Genomic DNA, 10453 nt, shown 5'->3' with positions numbered 1-10453 from the left:
TATATATATATATATATATATATATATATATATATATATATATATATATATATATATATATATATATATATATATATATATATATATGTGTGTGTGTGTGTGTGTGTGTGTGTATATAAAAGTGAACGCTGCAACTGACAAGCCTATAGATAGATATTAAAGAGAAACAAACTGAGTGTGATTCCACGAATGCGCAACATAAATACAGACTTTGCTTAACTGCTAACATTCCATATGAAACATTCAATGAGCTAATTAGTTGCTTTTCACTTGATTCGTACTTAAATGGTTTCCAGCATCAGCTGCCTAATGTAAATACCAGTCTCATTTAATTTCGTCGAATCTGACGGGAAACCGGTGTTTTCAACGCTAATAGACCTTAACTACCCACAACATAATTATATACAGAAAATATATGAATTTATATAAATTTAGGAGAAGACCTCAATATATACTTTGGAAAAAGCTAGGAATATTTACATTTATCAAATTATTATTAGCTTGCATTAACGGAAACTAGAGATTTAATATATATTTCTCTTGTTTTTAAATGCACAACGCTGTAATTTAAGATGTTTATTATAAATAACATTTATATTCAATAAATAGAGTACCTCTTAGTTATATACAGAAACACATGATTCTATATAAATTCACGAGAATACTTTAATATGCTAAAGAAAAAGCAAAGAATATTTTTATTTACAAAATTATTATTAGCTTGCATTAACGAAAACTAGAGATTTAATATATATTTCTGTTGCTTTTGTTTTTAAATGAATGACGATATATTTAAATAAGATATTGTTATCATAAATAGGCGATCGAAAGATCGCCCATAAATAATATCTATATTCAATAAATAAGGTACCTCTTTTGTCAGTTATATTTAAAAAGAGTCCAACGTAAATTAGAAAACCGAAAAATCTTTTAAAAATGCCATAACGGCACATGGCATATATAAACACACAGACTGATGACATCATTAGTTTATGCACTCAATTCGGTCCCAAGCTAGCAGCAGTTGGAAAGTCTGTTGGATGCTAACGAGAAGTGGTAAAGGGTTATCACCGCTTTTACACGAACAGGAAAACAGTATCTTAAGTAAATACATTAGTAGCTGGTGACTAAAATATTATCTTATTGCGAATGAGGATCTACTTAACGTGAAAACATCTCACGGATTCACTGATGAACATCCACATCGGTAAGTGAAAGAACTGGAGGCTGTTTTGATTAATTATGCTTATTAAATTATTATACTAGATAGACCGTCTTCCATCTCTCTCCTCGAAGACGGACAATATAAATAAGTACCAGTAATAACCGTGTATTGCAGTCGACGTTATTCTTTCCTCCTCAAATTTTGTCTAGTCAAAAGAAATGTATCCTTAAAGAAAACTTACATGTTAAATTCTTTGGAATTATATTTTTTAAAGAAGCAAAAGTAATCTAAAATTATCCTGTCATCCGTTTTATTCCCCTGTATAATATCAATCATTAAAAAAACCGAAAGATCGCCAAAATTTGTATATATTAAAAAAAAAGTTATTCCCATATCAAATTGTGTATGATAAACAGGGTTCCCTTTAACGGAGGTGATTCTGCTGCAGCTAGACACATTTAGCTAGCAGAAAGTATCTCTCTCTGTCACACACACACACGTAATATAATATATATAGAGAGGGTTCAAGTTAGAGCCCGGTTAAAGTGAGAACCAATCTATCTTGTTAAAACATGTTATAATCTATCCTTGCAAAATCTTTTGTCTTGACATATGTATTATGATATAAGAATTGGTTTTATGTGATCTTTATTTTGTCCCCCCCCCCCGATATTTCGTAAAGACTTGGTGAACAAGAAACAACAACAAAAACTAAAGTGGTAACAAAGCACCCACACATAAAATGAGAAGCAAGAGTCTGCAACTATACTGGTCAAAATTAAGATATACATATGTTTTTGGCATATTTTCTGTTATCAGATCTAATCATACTCTGCCCCTCATCCTCGTATCTTTTTTTTGAATAACAATTATTGTGATGCTGTACTGAATTTAAATGAATTTGAGTAATTTACCCACCCCGCCAAAAATGTAACCCCCACCCCGCTCTTCCAAAACAAAGAAAACAAACCTCTCCTTAAAATTACATAAATTATATATCCTGACATTAATAATTAAGTGTTCGACTGATAAAGGAGGTATCTGTTAGTGAAGATGATGTCTTTTTCTTTGTAGAAAAAGAAATTGTTTCTTATTTAGACAATCCACAGAAAACATGCATGGCATCGTTCTTCCCTTGTATTTTACTAAAATTTGTATTTCACATAATTTTCTACCGACAAATGAAGTACAAAAATTAATGAGACGTATGTCAGTTCATGTTGCTGCAAATATCAGCCAATTTCTCTTAGATTACACCCTACCATCCTATAAAAAAGAAGAAAAAAAGGAAGAATACAGATAATAGGATGGTCACATCTGGAATGCCTTTAATCATGGGTCTGCTCGATCCGGGTTGACCTGGGGCTAACAACAACAATCCTTATTTACATGTAGATGTATTTGATCATGTGAATGTATTATTGTGTGTGTGCGTGTGTTTACACACTTTATGTTTGAGCCAGAGGGAGCCTGGTCGCTTGACTTACTAGAAACAGTCGCGAAATCTACCTCAAATAAATCCCTGCTGTCTTAAAAACAGATTAATGTAGTTTGAGTAAAAGAGCTGGATGGCCATGCGTGGAATACTTTTTGATCAGCGCTAACCTGGGGTCTTAATCAGCAACATTACATTACGTTCGAAGATATATATATATACGTATATTTTTGCCATACATTTTACGATACAAAATTACCGGTCGAACGTTATACGAGCTGAGATATATGCATGGATAGCTGGAGAATGTTTGAACATAAATTCTATCCTATAACCCAGTGTTCAACACACAAGCACATCAGTGTCAGACCCAGATAGACTTGATAAGCAATTAAGTCAGATCTGAGAAACGTTGGACAAACATCACAGATGCTATGACGCATGTTGAGATATGTTGTACTGCAGACTCGTCCAACCCATGCCATCATCGTGAAATCTTCAAAGCATGAATACTAAATTAATATACATAATGTATGTGTATTTACTTCATACATTCGTATATATGTCCGTCCGTGTGTATGTGTGTATTTTTGTTCAACCCTATGGTGTCCCTGATCGAACAAATCTCTGATCAAAGAACATTCCAGCCGTGACCATCTCTCTCTCTCTCCTTTTTTTAAAATGACATTAGTGTGAGATTTGAGGGAGATTTGGCTGCTTTTTCTTACAGTAGAATAAATGCCTAAAAAAGTCCGTCGTTGACTCGTCATAGCCATGTTGATCAAAGGAAGGCGTTTCAGCTGTGACCATCATATCGTTTTAAATATTGACTAAACTTTGCTTATGTTCTTTCTTTTAAAGGTGTATTTTAATGGAATTTTGTGTGTGTGTGGTTAAAAAGCATTTTCCCCCACGTCTGAGGACTGAGCTTTGAAGATATAGAACAGCCAAGTGTAGTAATTTTGTGTAACTTCGAAGTTTCGCTAGTAGTTGGCTTCGTTAGACTTGTAGTCTCTCTCTCTGTCTCTCTGTATATATATATATATATATATATATATATATATAGCATACGTTGCCCAATTTTGCCCTTCTTTTAAGATGATAGGATGTGATTTGAGGACGTTTTGGCTGCTATTACCAGGTTTAATGACCTCGTAGAGGCTCCCTTGTCGACTTGTTTTAATCATTCGTGTTATTCACTAATTACATGCATTTTTTTCATAAATTGTGCTTTATTATATTTATAAGTGTATGTGTTTGCTGTGTATGTGTGTATATATATATATATATATATATATATATATATATATATATATATATATATTTATACACATACACATACACGTGTGTGTATATATATGTGCACATAATCCTACAAAAATACATATAGAGAGATGTATATATTTTGGTGTGTGTGTGTATATATATGTGCACATAAGCCTACAAAAATTCATATAGAGAGATGTATATATTTATATCATTGTGTATATATGTATGTGTGTGTATTGAGCACACACACACATAAAATACTGCACACAAAAGAGAGGGAGGTGGATATATATATAAATAAATATTTGTGTATGACATAATTATGTACACTTATATGGGTGTGTAGTTGTATTTGTTTTCAAATGCATCTATTATATTATGAAACCGTTTGCACTTATCTCCACCAGTCTCTGGCTGGAGTGGAAGTCACATGCAAATTCATCCGATACATACATCACATGTGTGTGTGTGTGTGTGTATATATATATATATATATATATATATATATATATATACATACACACACACACACACTTCCATGTACATAATGGTGTATACATACATATATATATGTAGGTGTGTCTTTATTACTATACATGTATATTCATATTTGTATGTACATTTGCATGTATAGTCATGTGTGTGTGTGTGTGTGTGTGTAGATGTATGTATATACATATGTATGTATATATAATGTGTGTATATTTGTACATAAATGTATTTGTCTATGGTTGTTGTTTAGTACCAGGTTTGCCCTGATCAAGCAGGCTTAACCAGAAGTATTCCCACAGTGACTGTATTGTCTTGTTTGGATACGGTGTACCTTGGGCTACATTATTCAATGAATTCTTTTTTTTTTAAGAGAGAAATATGAGGGAATTTTTGCTGTCATTTTGAACTGGTTAGGATACTTTGTAGGAAGTTCTTAGCTGATTTGCCTATTTGTTTATATTTGTAATTAGTGCAAGGCAGTGGGGGAGAAGTTTTATGTGAGCTACTTGTGCAATCTGTTCTACTTTCTCCCTGTTGGCTTCCTTAATAATGTAATGTTCAACCCCCTAGCTGAATCAGGTTGGGAAAACACAAACATTTTAAATTCCATTTAACCAACTCTTAGAAATGTTAAGTTCCATACTTTCCAGAGAAGGTGCCAGCATGGAAAATGGACATTAAAGGATGAGGATGATGATGTAATTGGAAATAATTCCAATGCAACAAATTTTTCTCAGACACAAACTGACAAAAATACCTATATGCGGTTTCTTAACCTGCTAGAAAAAAAGGCAACCAAATCTTTTTCATATCCTTATAAAAAGGGAAGGATACATGAGATAATTTTTTAGTTATATGGGCTGGTTATGTTTGAAATACCTTTTGATCTGAGGTTTGCTCAAACAGGACTTATTTGGTGTTAAACGACAACAACAGTTTTTTTCTTAGATATGCTGATATCACAGTGTGGCTATTTTAATTAGAGAGTTTGGTTCAGACATAAGGGTATTATAATTGATTTTTGTCATTAACAAGTTTGTAGCTGTGGTTCCGATGTTCATATTCTCTTGTCAGTTTTGCTTTTTATCTTGTTGGAATCATTAGAATATATACCAGCAGATCAAGTAAATTGAAAAAGGGACTTTTTAGTCTCTGCTGGTGCAGTCTATAGAAAATATAACTTTTGATAGATAAGTACACTATCTAAAGTGTGGTATACTGTTTCCTATCTTAGCACTAAAGAACCTGAAAAAAACTGCTTAAAATTTCAATCTTATGTTCAAGTAAATATTTGTCCAGAGTGAGTTAATTGTAGATGAGTGACTTGTCATGCAAGAGTCCTGTACTGCTGCCATGAAAAAAAGCACTTGTGCCGGTACCATGTAAAAGCACCTAGCACACTCTGTAAAGTGGTTGGTGTTAAGAAGGGCATCCAGTTGTAGAAACCTTGACAGATCAGATTGGAGCCTGGTGCAGCTCTCCAGCTTGCTAGCTCTGGACAAGCTGTCCAACCCATGCCAGCATGGAAAATGGACATTAAAAAAGAGGAGAGAAGAGATAGTCAGAAAAGGTGGGGCAGTGCCCATAACATTTGCAGCTTGTCCAATATTTGTGAGAACATCTCTGTAGGTTGATGTCTGGAGGCAAAACTAGAACAATAAAGGTGTTCTGGGGAAGAAGGATTAGTAAAGTGTTTAGTATGAGGTTAGGAAGAAGAGACACAGTAAATATATTTCCAGTGGAGAGGGTATGCAATTTGCTAGTTCAGTGGTGCAATTTGAAGAAGCAGGGAGAAGGAAGGACATGGGTTGATTGTTGCTGATCAGTTGATGGCTACTTTTGCTTGTGGGCTTGGATGTTTGTGTGTGTAGCAGCAATGAAAATGTTCTGAAGATGTGAGAAGTACTCTGGTGTGAGTTTTACTTGAGTTTTGTAGTAAGTGACCCAACTGATTAGAGGTAAAGTGTTTGTTGGTTCTAAACAAGAATTCTTGTCTTTTGTGATTCAGTTTTAGCAGTTATATATATGGGGTTCACCATGGAATCCTAAGAGAAGGTACAGATCCCACATGTTTAAGTAGCTAGAATTTACCATTAAATATATCAACAGGACGTATTGCTTATTCCCAGCCCAGGCCTAACTGAGCAGACCTATGATAAAAAGTATTCTGGTCATGACCATCAAATATTTTTCAGACATAGTGTATATAGGACTACATAATTTAATGTGTCTTTCCATGTTTAAGATGGTAGGGTGTGGTTTGAGAAAGATTTGATTGCTATTTCTAGCAAATTGAGCACATAGCAGGTCCTTTGTACATCGTCAAGGTATATTAGTGCTCCATGTGTTTGTATTGAGATGTGTAGTGAATTGCTGCATCACAAACTCACTCTAATCCATGTAGAAGAGGGAGAAAAAAAAAAGGATGTAAGAGCAATGATGATGATGATGATGACGATTTAAACATGGTTCATGAATTTATCAAATGCACAGCTTATTACCATGGCAATGATATCAGTATTCCAGATGGTAGAGATTTATCAAAGCTCTGATTTATGCAGTATTTTCACAGTGTGAGTTTGTGTGAGTGTGTATGTTTCGGATATCATTTAGTCATTAACATAAGCATCAAGATAATGATAAGCAGCCAAAAAAGACTCAAGCTGAAGTCTTTCCCTTCTTCTCCTCCTCTCTCTTCACCTCTCCTTTTACCTTCATTCCTCTTTCTGCATGCTTCTCGCTTTTCCAATAATCACGTTTCCTATTCAGTCAATAAAAAGGTGTGATGATACTTGCCCAAAGGCTCAAAAGTTATATCAGAGATGTATGAAGATGACACTCAAGAGGACAGTAGTTGATGCTTGCCTAACAGATAAGTCCTCATGCATGTGCTGTCTCAAATATGTTTGTGTGTATATATGTATTTATGCAAATGTGTGTGTGGTTCTGGGTTCTGTCCCACTCTGTGGCACCTTGGGCAAGTATCTTCTTCTATAGCCTTGGACTGATCAAATCCTTGTGAGTAGATTTGGTAGACAGAAACTGAAAGCATGTGTATGTATTTGTTACCCATCACCATTTGACAACTGGTGTTGGTTTGTTTACATCCTTGCAACTTAGCAGTTAGGTAAAAAAGCTTGATAGAATAAGTACAGGCTTAAGAAATATGTCAATTTGCTTGACTAAACCCTTCCCTTCAAGATGGTACCCCAGCTGGCTGCAGTTCAGTGACTGAAACAAATAAAAAATATAAAGATTTACGTATCTAATGGATCTTTGTCAGTTTCACTGGTGACTAGTCAGTTGTTTGATCAGCTGGGTTATCTACTCATTGAATTAACATGTAAGTGGCTGAATATCCCACAAGCACATGTTCCCTTAATGTAATTCTCAGGCAGAAATAGCCTGACTTGATGTGACAAAGCTAGACCTTTAAATTTTAGCTGCATCTGATGGGCTTCGACACAATGTCTATCTCTCCAATTTTACTTAAAGCTTAGGTCGTCCTGAGGCCATGGTTAAAGACAGCTGATCAGATGTTGGAGAGTGGGATTGAAAATGGACCCTCATGACTGCGAAGAAAACTTAACCATTCAGCCATATAATATTCTGCTGAACCTACCGACCACCACTTTTCAAGGTGGTTCTGTCAGTGTGAGGCATTATGTGCTGTGGTCTGAGGTTCAGTTCCACTGCATGGCACTTTAAGAAAGTGTGTGTGTAATATATGTGTGTGTACACGCAAACATATATTCTTTTATGCATTTCAGCCCAAAGGCTGTGGCCATGCTGGGGCACTGCCAGCATTATCACTTTTGCAATGGCTATTCTCATGTGGTTGGCTTTTGGTGAAGGAAGGTATTTGAATATATATATATGTAATTGCATCTGTGTGTGTGTGTGTATATATACATATAATGAGTGTATGTTTACTTGTGCAAAAATATATCTATGATATACAGTCAAACATATCACCTTTCACCAAGTTTTATGACAGTCTAGGTTTAATGAAAGTGAAAGAAAAACAACTGATAAGAAGAAAAAATAAAATGGCCTGTTAGAAAATGACCAGACATCTATTTCAGAGTCATTCTGATAACTTTGTTCCTCCTGTTTGCTGCGCCCTCCTGTTCTGTTATTTTCTGCCATCTGACACCAAAGTAATGTCTGCCTACTAGCACTTCTACTCTACTTACTAACCATATTCACATTGGTGAATTCTGTCACCTTTCAATACAATGATGCTACACATCTCTGATGATTTGGCAATAAGTCTTGGTTATGTAATTTGCATTATATAACTAATAATTACCTTATGTTAATGAAATATATGTAAGATGTTGTTACTAAATATTGCATAAGCAGTTTTGTGCTTTGTTTTGTTTTCTACGTGTACTGTGTGTAACACTCAAACTTCGATTTCACTACAAAGGGGATATTTACAATATGAACAGAAATACCCATAGTATTCTAAATATCTGTCATTTGTCCTTTAGTTTAAAGTTTAAATTGCATGGACAAATATGAGTGTGTGTGTGCATAAATGAATTGGAATATGAAAAGATGCAATGTGTATCTATATACAGATCTATATTTATATATGGGTGAAGTGATTTCAAACATGTGCATGAAAGATTATATACTTGTGTGTATGTGTGTGTATGTGTATCTGTACATTAGCATTATATATATATATGACAATATCTGTTTCTGCACATATATGTGTATTGTATGGTTATATAAGTGCAGATACATAATTGATTTTAAATTCAATTTTTCATGCTGGTTTGACTGAGATATGTTTGCAGCATTTTCTGTTACCAATTCTCTTTTCCCCTTCCCCTGTGTGTGTGTATCTAACTGGTATGGATATGTAAGATTTTCAGTTGGTATGTTTTGATTGTAGCAATGGAGGAATTGCTTCTCTGAGATAATAAAATCTGTATGGAGTGGTTATTGTTCATTAGCCCTAGGCTGGTTCTTATCAAGCTGAATGATCCATTGCTCAAAAATATTACAGCCATAACCAGTCTGTCTTATTTTCAGATATAGCGTATTGTTGAGTACTACATTATCCAATGTTCTTTTATGGTTGTAGGGTGGATTTGAGGGACATTTAGTTGTTATATCTTGCAAGTCAAGTGGCCATGTAGAGGCTCTAAACCTGGCTGGTTTATGGGAGTGTGTTAGACCAAGGAACATTTAATGTAAGGTATTTAGATTACTGATGACTGAGGACAGCAGATGAAATGTAGCAGAATGCTGTATATGCCAGTCTACAAGACTCTCTTTCATTCTTAAAAGCAATAAAAAATTACCATGCATCTAATGCGACCATATTATGGAAAGGATACTAAGTGTAAATTTTTTTTTTCTTTTAAAAATATATCCTTGTAAAGTAGGTGTGCATCTTATATGAAAGTGAGTCTTGTTCACTGACAAATATGGTTTAGGTATATGTAAACATATGTAAAAATAAGTCCAGCCCATAATTAATAACAAGTTATTTACGTTGTTAGAGTTAGATAGATCTGTAAATTTAGGTATTTTTATGTGTTAGAACAGATTTTTACAGACAGCTATCTTCTGATCACTATCAATGACTTGAATATTCAGGGCTAATGCAGTTTTGCACCTCTCCTCGAAAAATGCATTTAAAAAAAAAAATTTTTATTTAGATTCCTACGTTTTAGGAGATTATGAATATGCCAAAAAAAAACCCCAATTTTTAACATTTCCTGAAATATAATCCCTCTTCCAGTTACTGAAGGATAGGAAGGACCAAAAACCAAGGTCCTTTGAGATCTGGTAAAAAAAAAAAAAAAAATGGTGATAGGCTTTTGAAGTTCTTTAAGCAAGTACATTCAACTATTTCAGCTGCTCATCCTCAATGTCAGCTTATTAACTGGTAGAGCACAAGACGACTTTCAAGTGCACGCAACAAACAAATATTATATCTAGGACTACATTATCCAATCTATCGATATTTCAAGATGGTAGGGTGTGTGATTTTAAGGAGATTTAGCTATTATTTCTTGCAGGCTGAGCAACCATATAAAGTAGCTTGTTTATGTGTGTGTGTGTGAGACTGT

The 10453-nt window shown here is 34.2% G+C and overlaps 1 protein-coding gene across 8 annotated transcripts in view; it reads left to right on the top strand.

Moving 5' to 3' along the window:
• The first annotated feature begins 1022 nt into the window (after positions 1-1022).
• LOC106870506 (ras-specific guanine nucleotide-releasing factor RalGPS1) overlaps positions 1023-10453 on the top strand; it is a 203746-nt gene continuing 194315 nt past the window's right edge. For all 8 annotated transcript variants that reach the window (XM_089360603.1, XM_089360599.1, XM_089360594.1 and 5 more), the window contains exon 1: positions 1023-1207. The gene's annotated coding sequence lies outside the window, so the exon portion shown is untranslated. The remainder of the gene's footprint in view (positions 1208-10453) is intronic.

The sequence above is a fragment of the Octopus bimaculoides genome, chromosome 1 (genome assembly GCF_046866305.1).
Source record: "Octopus bimaculoides isolate indiv1 chromosome 1, ASM4686630v1, whole genome shotgun sequence".
Classification (NCBI taxonomy): Eukaryota; Metazoa; Mollusca; class Cephalopoda; order Octopoda; family Octopodidae; genus Octopus; species Octopus bimaculoides.
Note: the sequence above shows the minus strand (reverse complement) of the source record. Positions and strands in the feature narration are given on the sequence as shown.